The sequence below is a fragment of the Antechinus flavipes genome, chromosome 2, assembly GCF_016432865.1.
Source record: "Antechinus flavipes isolate AdamAnt ecotype Samford, QLD, Australia chromosome 2, AdamAnt_v2, whole genome shotgun sequence".
Classification (NCBI taxonomy): domain Eukaryota; kingdom Metazoa; phylum Chordata; class Mammalia; order Dasyuromorphia; family Dasyuridae; genus Antechinus; species Antechinus flavipes.
This window is the reverse complement of record NC_067399.1, coordinates 522,015,524-522,027,491: the sequence shown is the minus strand read 5'-3', so window position 1 is coordinate 522,027,491 and position 11,968 is coordinate 522,015,524.

The following is an 11,968-nucleotide window of genomic DNA, read 5'->3' as shown; positions in this document are numbered from 1 at the left end:
TGCTTTTGGAACACAAGATTTTGCAAGGATAAATGTTGGAAACTATGCATGTGTTTTGAAAATAAAAAGCTTTATAAAAATAAATCACAATATCATACATTAAAAAAAATTCCTCATCAAGGAAGACCTTGATGAAAATCTCATAAAATTTTTAAATAGATAGGAATGCAGTGAGGTTCTCAGTTACCCTTTTTGGGGGTTGTTGTAATAATAAAGTCTTAGATTTTCCCATGCTTTTGGTATTTTCTTTTTTTTTTAATTTAATTTTATTTTATAATAACTTTTTATTGACAGAATCCATGCCAGGGTAATTTTTTTTTTTTTTTTTACAATATTATCCCTTGTACTCACTTCTGTTCCGATTTTTCCCCTCCCTCCCTCAACCCTCTCCCCTAGATAGCAAGCAGTCTTATATTTGTTAAATATGTTGCAGTATATCCTAGATACAATATATGTTTGCAGAACCAAACAGTTCTCTTGTTGCACAGGGAGAATTGGATTCAGAAGGTAAAAATAACCTGGGAAGAAAAACAAAAATGCAAATAGTTCATATTCATTTCCCAGTTTTCTTTCTTTGGATGTAGCTGCTTCTGTCCATAATTTATCAATTGAAACTGAGTTAGGTCTCTTTGTCAAAGAAATCCACTTCCATCAGAATACATCCTCATACAATATCGTTGTCGAAGTGTATAATGATCTCCTGGTTCTGCTCATTTCACTTAGCATCAGTTCATGTAAGTCTCGCCAAGCCTCTCTGTATTCATCCTGCTGGTCATTTCTGACAGAACAATAATATTCCATAACATTCATATACCATAATTTTCCCAGCCATTCTCCAATTGATGGGCATCCATTCACTTTCCAGTTTCTAGCCACTACAAACAAGGCCGCCACAAACATTTTGGCACATACAGGTCCCTTTCCCTTCTTTAGTATCTCTTTGGTATATAAGCCCAGAAGTAACACTGCTGGATCAAAAGGTATGCACAGTTTGATAACTTTTGGGGCATAATTCTAGATTGCTCTCTAGAATGGTTGGATTCGTTCACAACTCCACCAACAATGCATCAGTGTCCCAGTTTTCCCGCATCCCCTCCAACATTCATCATTATTTTTTCCTGTCATCGTAGCCAATCTGACAGGTATGTAATAGTATCTCAGAGTTGTCTTAATTTGCATTTCTCTGATCAATAGTGATTTGGAATACTCTTTCATATAAATGGTAATAGTTTCAATTTCATCATCTGAAAATTGTCTGTTCATATCCTTTGACCATTTACCAATTGGAGAATGGCTTGATTTCTTATAAATTTGAGTCAGTTCTCTATATATTTTGGAAATGAGGCCTTTATCAGAACCTTTAACTGTGAAGATGTCTTCCCAGTTTGTTGTTTCCCTTCTAATCTTGTTTGCATTAGTTTTGTTTGTACAAAGGCTTTTTAATTTGATATAATCAAAATTTTCTATTTTGTGATCAGTAATGGTCTCTAGTTCATCTTTGGTCACGAATTTATTTCTCCTCCACAAGTCTGAGAGATAAACTATCCTATGTTCCTCTAATTTATTTATAATCTCGTTCTTTATTCCTAGATCATGGACCCATTTTGATCTTATCTTGGTATATAGTGTTAAGTGTGGGTCCTTGCCTAATTTCTGCCATACTAATTTCCAGTTATCTCAGCAGTTTTTATCAAATAATGAATTCTTATCCCAAAAGTTAGGATCTTTGGGTTCGTCTAACACTAGATTGCTATAGTTGACTATTCTGTCTTGTGAACCTAACCTTTTCCACTGATTAGCTAATCTATTTCTTAGCCAATACCAAATGGTTTTGGTGACTGCTGCTTTATAATATAATTTTAGATCAGGTACATCTAGGCCACCTTCATTTGATTTTTTTTTTCATTAATTCCCTTGAGATTCTCGACTTTTTATTGTTCCATATGAATTTTGTTGTTATTTTTTCTAGATCACTAAAATATTTTCTTGGAAGTCTGATTGGTATAGCATTAAATAAATAGATTAGTTTAGGGACTATTGTCATCTTTATTATATTCGCTCGGCCTATCCAAGAGCACTTAATATTTTTCCAATTACTTAAGTCCGACTTTATTTGTGTGGAAACTTTTTTGTAATTTTGCTCATATAATTCCTGACTTTCCTTTGGTAGGTAGATTCCCAAATATTTTATGGTATCAACAGTTATTTTGAATGGAATTTCTCTTTGTATCTCTTGCTGGTGGATTTTGTTGGTGGTGTATAAAAATGCTGAGGATTTATGGGGATTTATTTTGTATCCTGCTACTTTGCTAAAATTGTGAATTATTTGTAATAGCTTTTTAGTAGAATCTCTGGGGTTCTCTAGGTATACCATCATATCATCTGCAAAGAGTGATAGTTTGGTTTCCTCATTGCCTACTCTAATTCCTTTAATCTCTTTCTCGACTCTTATTGCCGAGGCTAGTGTTTCTAATACAATATTGAATAATAATGGTGATAGTGGGCAACCTTGCTTCACTCCAGATCTTACTGGGAAAGGTTCCAGTTTTTCCCCATTGCATATGATGCTTACTGAAGGTTTTAAATATATGCTCCTGACTATTTTAAGGAAAAGTCCATTTATTCCTATGCTCTCAAGTGTTTTTATTAGGAATGGATGTTGGATTTTATCAAATGCTTTTCCTGCATCTATTGAGATGATCATATGGTTTTTGTTTGTTTGGTTATTGATATAGTCAGTTATGCTAGTAGTTTTCCTAATATTGAACCAGCCCTGTATTCCTGGTATAAATCTTACTTGATCATAGTGTATTATCCTGGGGATGATTTTCTGTAATCTTTTTGCTAATATTTTATTTAAGATTTTAGCATCAATATTCATTAGGGAGATTGGTCTATAATTTTCTTTCTCTGTTTTCAACCTACCTGGTTTAGGTATCAGTACCATGTCTGTGTCATAAAAGGAGTTTGGTAGGACTCCTTCAATCCCTATTTTTTCAAATAGTTTATTTAGCATTGGAGTTAATTGTTCTTTAAATGTTTGGTAGAATTCACATGTAAATCCATCTGGTCCTGGGGATTTTTTCTTAGGGAGTTAGTTGATAGTTTGTTCTATTTCTTTTTCTGAGATGGGACTGTTTAGGATATTTACTTCTTCCTCTGTTAGTTTGGGCAAGCTATATTTTTGGAGGTATTCTTCTATTTCATTTAAGTTGTCGAATTTATTGGCATAAAGTTGGGTAAAGTAACTCCTAATTATTGCTCTAATTTCCTCTTCGTTAGTGGCAAGTTCTCCTTTTTCATTTTTAAGACTAACAATTTGATTTTCCTCTTTCCTTTTTTTAAATCAGATTTACTAAGGGTTTGTCTATTTTGTTGGTTTTTTCATAAAACCAATTCTTAGTTTTATTAATTAATTCAATAGTTTTTTTTTATTTTCAATTTTTGTTTTTAGAATTTTAAGTTTAGTGTTTGACTGGGGGTTTTTAATTTATTCCTTTTCAAGCATTTTTAGTTGCAAGCCCATTCATTGACCTTCCCTTTCTCTATTTTATGCAAATAGGCCTCTAGAGATATGAAATTTCCCCTTATTACTGCTTTGGCTGCATCCCATACACTTTGGTATGATGTCTCATTATTATCGTTTTCTTGGGTGAAGTTATTAATTATGTCTATGATTTGCTGTTTCACCCAATCATTCTTTAGTATGAGATTATTTAGTTTCCAATTATTTTTTGGTCTACTTTCCCCTGGTTTTTTGTTGAATGTAATTTTCATTGCATCATGGTCTGAAAAGGATGCATTTACTATTTCTGCCTTATTGCATTTGAGTTTGAAGTTTTTATATCCTAATACATGGTCAATTTTTGTATAGGTTCCATGAACTGCTGAAAAGAAAGTGTACTCCTTTCTGTCTCCATTACATTTTCTGCAGAGATCTATCATATCTAAATTTTCTAGTATTCTATTTACCTCTTTGACTTCTTTCTTATTTATTTTGTGGTTTGATTTATCTAATTCTGAGAGTGCAAGGTTGAGATCTCCCACTATTATAGTTTTGATGTCTATTTCTTTTTGCAGCTCTCTTAATTTCTCTTTTAAGAATTTAGATGCTACACCACTTGGTGCATCTATGTTTAATATAGATAGTGCTTCATTATCCATGCTACCCTTTAGCAAGATATAGTGCCCTTCCTTATCTCTTTTAATTAGATCAATTTTTGCTTTAGCTTGATCTGAGATCAGGATGGCTACCCCTGCTTTTTTTACTTCACCTGAAGCATAGTAGATTTTGCTCCAGCCTTTTACCTTTAACCTGCATGTATCTCCCTGCTTCAGGTGTGTTTCCTGTAAACAACATATTGTAGGATTCTGGCTTTTAATCTATTCTGCTAACCGCTTCCTCTTTATGGGGGAGTTTACCCCATTCACATTTATGGTTAAAATTACCAATTCTATATTACTTGCCATCTTGTTAACCCCTGTTTATGCTTTTCTCCCTTCTTTTCCCTTTACCCCCCTTCCCAGTATTAAGCTTGTGAGCATCACTTTCTTCTCACAGCCCTCCCTTTTTAGTATCCCTCCCCCCACCTTAAAGTTCCTCCCCCATCTTACTCCTTTCTCTCACAGTTTCCTATTCCCTTCTGCTTAGCTTATTCCTTCCCTTTTCACTTTTCCCTTCTCACTTTTCAATGAGGTGGGAGAAGTTTCACCATAAATTGAATATGTCTAAAATTTTTCTCTTAAAACCAATTCTGATGGCAGTAGGATATTCACTATATTCACCCCCCTCCATTCTTTCTCTCAGATATAATAGGTTTCCTTTGTCTCTTCCTGAAATGTACTACCCCCACTTTACCCTTTTTCTGGTACAATGTCCTTTCCACCTCTACTTTCTAGAACAAGGTATCCATGTATTCTTTATACATTTTTATAGTAAAAATATAGTTCCCAAGATTTTTTTTTAGCTTTTTAGGTTTTTTTTGAGTTCTATATCTGTAGATCAAACTTATTGTTAAGTTCTGGTTTTTTTCATCAAAAATAGGTGAAATTTGCTTATTTCGTTGAATGACCATCTTCTTCCCGGAAAAAGATGCTCATTCTAGCTGGGTAAGTTATTTTTGGTTGCATACCAAGTTACTTAGCCTTTTGGAATATCTTAATCCAGGCCCTTAGATCTTTTAATGTGGATGCTGCTAGATCCTGGGTAATCCTTATTGTGGCTCCTTTATATTTGAATTGGGTTTTTCTAGCTACTTGCAATATTTTTTCCTTTGTCTGAGGGTTCTGGCATTTGGCCGCTATATTTCTTGGTGTTTTGATTTTAGGATCCCATTCAGTAGGTGATTGATGAATTCTTTCAATGTTTATTTTACCCTCTGTTTCTATGACTTCTGGGCAGTTCTCTTTGATAATTTCTTGGAAAATAGTGTCCAGGCTCTTTTTTTCATCATACTTTTCTGGGAGTCCAATAATTCTCAGATTGTCTCTCCTGGATCTATTTTCCAGGTCTGTTGTTTTCCCAAGAAGGTATTTCACATTTTTTCCCATTGTTTGATTTTTTTTTTTGGTTTTGCTTGACTGATTCTTGTTGTCTCCTTGAGTCATTCAATTCCATTTGTTCGATTCTGATTTTCAATGAAGTATTTTCTTCACTCACTTTTTTAATATCTTTTTCTAATTGTCCAATTGAGTTCTTTTGTTCTATGGAATTTTTTTCCATTTCACCAATTTTATTTTTTAGAGAGCTATTTTCTGTTTCCATTTCACTAATCCTATTTTTCAAGGATTTGATTTCTTTATCCATTCTGTCTTTAAATGAGTGGGATGACTTCTCCAGACTCTCTTGCCAAGCCTCCCTCTCCTTATCCCATTTTTCTTCTACTGCGTTTCCCCGATAATAAGACCTATCCTGAAAATAAGCCCTCCCCTTACTGTGTAAGATTCCTCTAAAATAAGCCCTCCCCTGAAAATAAGCCCTATTGAGATTGCTACTGTAGTGAAGGTAATCCCCTGCACTACACCCTACATTATGGTACCCTCTGTATGCACCGTTCCTCTCCCCCCCCCCCACGTGAAACACACGCCGCGCTCCAAGCTGCATCCAATCAGAGCTGCAGCAGTGAGCGCATCATCCTGTTCTTCCCCAGTGATTTGCTTGCTGGCACCATTGAGAGCAGTGCCATGGAGGAGAGCTGAGGCAGGACAACATAAAAACCCGGTATGTAAGCGGGAGGTGAGGGGGCATGATGGAGGATAAAAGAAGAACTCAGGGGGCATCATGGAGGATAGAAGGAGCATTCAGGGAGCATGATGAGGTTAAAACATTATTGAGGAGCATGATAGTTGTAATCAGAAGGACTGATGATCATAATTTTATTATTCTGTCTGTTTTGACCCCCAGACATGAGTACAAAAAGGAAGAGCTATACTGTTGAGAAAAAGAAAGCAATTGTAAAGGAGTCACATGGCAAGAATCTTGCAGTTTTCTGTAAAGAAAAACTTTTGGGTCTTCAAATTGTCAGAAAATGGAGAGCAGATTATAATAACCTCAATCAACAGGTGGATGAGGGAAAAGGAAAAAAGCGCAGGTCTGGATCAGGTCAGCAACCCTTATATCCTGACTTGGAGATCCTCATTGGTGAATGGATTGCTGACAGGAGAACAAAAGCCTTGGTTGTGCACAGGGCTGATATTCAAGCATTTGCCCTTTCAATGGCACCAGAGTTTGAAATGGTCTCAGAAGGATTCAAAGCATCACAACACTGGTTGGACGGTTTCCTTCAATGGTATGAACTGTCCCTAAGAAGATCAACAACACTGTTTAAGCTGGAAGATACTGAAGTTATTAAACGTGCACTTGCATTCAAGTCCTTTATTGATAGGATCAACATTTCCAAGTACCAAACCTGCAATATGATTGCTATGGATGAAACTGCAGTGTTTATGGGACAAGGATATCAAACAACAATTCATCACAGGGGTGCAACGTCAATCTACATTCCCACCACTGGCTATGAAAGTGCACGGGTCACCTGTGTTTTGGCAATTCCTTTGGATGGAAAGAAAGCCACACCTCTAATCATCAGTAAGGGCAAGAAAGATAAGATTGAATGTGTATCAGGCATTTACGTTCTTGAAACTGAAAAAGCCTGGTGTACACAAGCCGTTATAAGAAAGTGGGTTGATTTAATGCTGCCACTTGTTATGCGAGGTAACCAAAGAGGTCTGATAATCTGGAATTCAGCCAGCACTCACTGCGTGCTAAAGAAATGAAGAACTTCCTTGCAGAGAGAAGAATAGATCAAGTAATGATTCCTGCAGGAATGACTGCCTATCTCCAGACCCTTGATATTGCAATAAACAAGCCATTCAAGGACCATTTGTGCATGGAAGTCAATGACTACATTGAAAATAGAATGGAAAGAAATCAGTGTGGAAACTTTGTGAAGCCCTGTCTGCAAGAAGTCGTGACTTGGGTGAAGAAGTCATGGGATAAAATTACCGACAGCTGTGTCGCCAAGGCACTACGAGCAGGTTACTCGGACAAGACATGTTCATTTAAAGAGAGCTATATTGCTGGACATGACAGACTGGGTCCACTTCTTCTGAAGGAAATAGAGGTGCAAGACATCCAGGATCGAATTCAGGGTATGGACACTTATGACAATGTTGTTGAAGAAGATGACATGATCATTATTGAATAAAGGTACTTTTTTTGTTCACATTTACCTGTTTATTAAAATTGCTGTCAATGTTCATTAAAATAAGCCCTCCCCTGAAAATAAGTCCTCTGGTGTTTTTCTGTCCAAAAAATTAATAAGACAGTGTCTTATTATTGGGGAAATACGGTAGCTCTCTTGTGAGACCTTTTTAATTTCTTCTATGAGATTCATCTATGCTGAGAAACAGATGATCTCCTCCTTTGGGGATTCACCTGGAGACAGTCTGTTTTTAGTCTCCTCGGGGTTTAGAGTCTGCTCTCTATCCATATAGAAGCTATCAATGGTTAAGGTCCTTTTCAATTTTTTGCTCATTTTGTCAGAGAAGAATCAAAGACAAACTAGCAAAGAAAAAAAGAAAAAAAAACCCAAATGGAATCTGCTTTTTTGGGGGGAGGGGCTGGGTGGTATTACCGAGATTCCTCTACAGACTGTGGGGGGCAGTAGCGAGGCACTAATAGGACAGCAATGGCTGTGCTGCGCCTGCGCTCTGAGACTCCAAGAGCGTGCTGAGACACTGTGGGGGAGGGGTGGCCAGTCCCGAGAGACTCCAGCTGTTCCCGGTTGTATTCTTCACCCCCTCGTGTTTTTAGCTTCTCTGCTGGGCTACTGACTTGCTGCCAGAGCAAAGTCTCCAATCCTGTAGCAAAGCTCTCCCTGCAGAGACGGCTAAGATCACACCCCACCCCACTCCGGTCTGCTCCGCTGTGAGCTGCCTGCCCAGCCATGCTCTCGCTACTGCTGCCTGTCCTCAGCCTGTGCCTGATCCAAAACCGACCCTGCCCTCGAGCAAAAACAGACCTTTCCTGACGAATTTCAGGGATGTCTTCTCTTGGTAACTATTTGTGGTTTTTTTTCAGTCAAGCATTAATTCAGAGGCTTGTAATGAAATGGATTCTGAGAGAAAACTTGGAGCGTATGTAGCTGTGTGTCTCCTCGCCGCCATCTTGGTCAGAAGTCCGAAAATTTATTTTTAATTATAGCTTTTTATATACAAAACATATGCATGTGTAATTTTTCAACACTGACCTTTGAAAAAACTTCTGTTCCAATCCCCCACCCCTCCCCTAGATGGCAGGTAGTCCCATAAATGTCAAATAAGTTAAAGTATATGTTAAATACAATATATGTATACGTAATTTATACAGTTATCTTGTTGCAAAGGAAAGATTGGATTTAGAAAGAAGGTAAAAATAACCTGAGAAGAAAAAAACAAAAATGCAAGCAAACAGTAACAGAAAGAGTGGAAATGTTATATTGTGGTCCATACTCATTTCCCAGTGTTCTTTCTCTGGGTGTAGTTAGTTCTGTTCATTACAGATCAATTGGAACTGATTTGGATCCTCTCATTGTTGAAGAGAGCCATGTCCATCAGAATTGATCCTCACATAGTATGGTTGTTGAAGTATATAATGATCTCCTGGTTCTGCTCATTTCACTTAGCATCAGTTCAAGTAAGTCTCTCCAAGCCTCTTTGTATTCATCCTGCCAGTCATTTCTTAATAAACAATAATATTCTATAACATTCATATACCACAATTTATTTAGCCATTCTCCAATTGATGTGCATCCATTCAATTTCCAGTTTCTAGCCACTATGAAAAGAGCTGCCACAAACATTTTTGCACATACGGGTCCTTTTCCCTTCTTTAAGATCTCTTTGGGATATAAGCTCAGTAGTAACAGTGCTGGATCAAAGGATATGCACAGTTAGATAACCTTTTGAGCATAGTTCCAAATTGCTCTCCAGAATGGTTGGATTGGTTCACAACTCCACCAAAAGTGCATCAGTGTCTCAGTTTTCCCACATTCCCTCCAATATTCATCATTATCTTTTCCTGTCATCTTAGCTAATCTGACAGGTGTGTAGTGATATTTCAGAGTATGATAAAATTCTTAGGTGCTACATGTGTCATCTTCCCAGATAGGATTGTATCAATATAACTTTGTTCAATTCTTTATGATTACTCTTTCATATTACATTTTTATGCTTCTTGTGAATCTTGTATTTGAATGTCATATTTTTCATTCAGCTTTTGTATCTTTTTATCAGGAATACTTGGAAATCCTCTATTTCATTAAATATACATTTTTCCCCTGAAGGATTAAACTCAGTTTTTCTGCATAGATTATTCTTGGTTGTCATCTTAGCTCCTTTCATTTCTGGAATATCATATTCCAAGTCCATTGTTTCTTTAATGTACTAGTTATTAAATTTTGTGTGATAATGACTGTGGCTTCATAATATTTGAATTGTTTCTTTCTGGATGCTTGAAATATTTTTTCTTGATCCTTGAGTGCTCTCAAATTTGGCTATAATATTCCTAGAGGTTTTCATTTTAGGATTTTTTTTTCAGGAGATATTCAATGAATTCTTTCAATTTTTATTTTGCCTTCTCTAGATTTGTGTTATTAGGGCAGTTTTCCTTGATAATTTCTTGCAAAATGATGTCTAGACTCTTTAATTATGGCTTTTAGGTAGTCCAGTAATTTTTAAATTATCTCTTCTTAATCTATTTCCCAGATTAGTTGTTTTTCCAATAGGATATGGCACATTTTCTTCTATTTTCTTTCATTCTTTTGACTCTGTTTTCTTGTTTCTTAATGTCTCAGGGAGTCATTGGCTTCCACTTGTCTAATTCTAATTTTTAAGGAATTTTTTTCCAATTAGTTTTTGTAGCTCTTTCCTCATATGTCCAATTCTGTTTTTTAAAGTTCTTTAGTGAATTTTTGTGTCTTTTACTATAAGATGTTATTTATTATAGGTTTTTGGTACCTTTTTTTTTTCACCAAGTTGGTAATTTTCTTTTCATAATTTTCTTACATCACTTTCATTTCTTTTCCCATTTTTTCTCTACCACTCTAATTTTTATCTTTAATTCTTCTAGGAATTCTTGTTGGGCTTGGATCCAATTAGCCACTTTTTAAAAAGGCTTTGTCTATGGCTGTTTTCAATTTATTGTTTTCTTCTGAGTTTATATCTTGATCTTCCCTGACACTGTAGTAGTCTTTTGTGGTCATTATTTTTTAGCTGTTGCTCCTTTTTTCAACCCATTTATTGATTTTGAACTTTATATTAAAGTTGAGCTCTGCTTATTTGAAGGTGGGAAAAAACTATCAAGTTTGAGACCTTTTTGAGTTACTGTTTTCAGAGCTAGCTCTTGGAGTCTGCAATTTTTTTGTGCTTCCAAAGTATTGTGATCTGGGGAAAGATTGTCTCCTAGTCTGTACTCTGGTCTTACTTAAGAAGGCCCTTCTGTTCTTCTGTAGCCCTTCTACTCTTGGCCCTGGAACTGTGATCAAATTTTTTGCTTTTCTGAAATCACAAATGCTAGTACTCCTCTTTGTCCTGGAACTGTGATCCATAAATGTTTATGGACAATTAAATTGCCAAAGGACACCATTTTACCTAAGACCAACAAGGGGTACCAGTTGTCCAATTTCCTTACCATCTTTGGGCTGAGAACTCCTAAATCTGCTGCTGCTGTTGTCAGAGGTCTATTCAAGGTCTATGGTTGATGGGGTTGCTGCTGCTTTGCTCTGGACTGGCTTCTACCCCAATGGCCTCCTCCTGACTTCCTAAGTTGTTTTAAGGATGGAAAAATATCTCACTCTGAAGTTTTGTTGGTCTTTCTGCTTTGAAATTTGAATCAAGGAGTTATGTTAAGGTTATTTGGAGGGGAATGTTGGGAGAGTTTGACTGGATTACTGACTGTATTCTACTATTGCTGTTTTATCTCTCTGGTATTTTTCTGAAAATCCAGTGGCCTGATTATATACAGATATCTAATTCAGGAAAGACTCACATCAGTAAAAATGATTTTTTTATCTGCTAAAATATATAACCAATTCTGTTTTTTGACTATAAAGAAGGGGCTCCCTATTCTTTTTTCCAAAAAAATTCTTGATTTAGAGGCATGAGACTTCTGTGTAATTTATATGCCTTTGGTCTTTCTAATTCTTATGTCTTGAATTATGTTTTTCCCAGCTTATTTTTATTTTCTTTTTTTTTTTAACCGTCCTTATCTATGGTTGCCTTTGTATTGAAGTCCAAGGCTGTGTTGATTTCATTTGGAGGGTCTTCCTGAGAGGTTTTTTTGGGGTGGGGTGAAGAGGAAGAACTTTTTTCTACATTTTCAGGCTCTACAGTTAGAAAACTAATATTTATTAAGCTCCTATGTGGCATGCATTGTATCACAAAGGTTGGTATATAAACTGCAACTATTTGTTTTGTGGCCTTTTTGTAA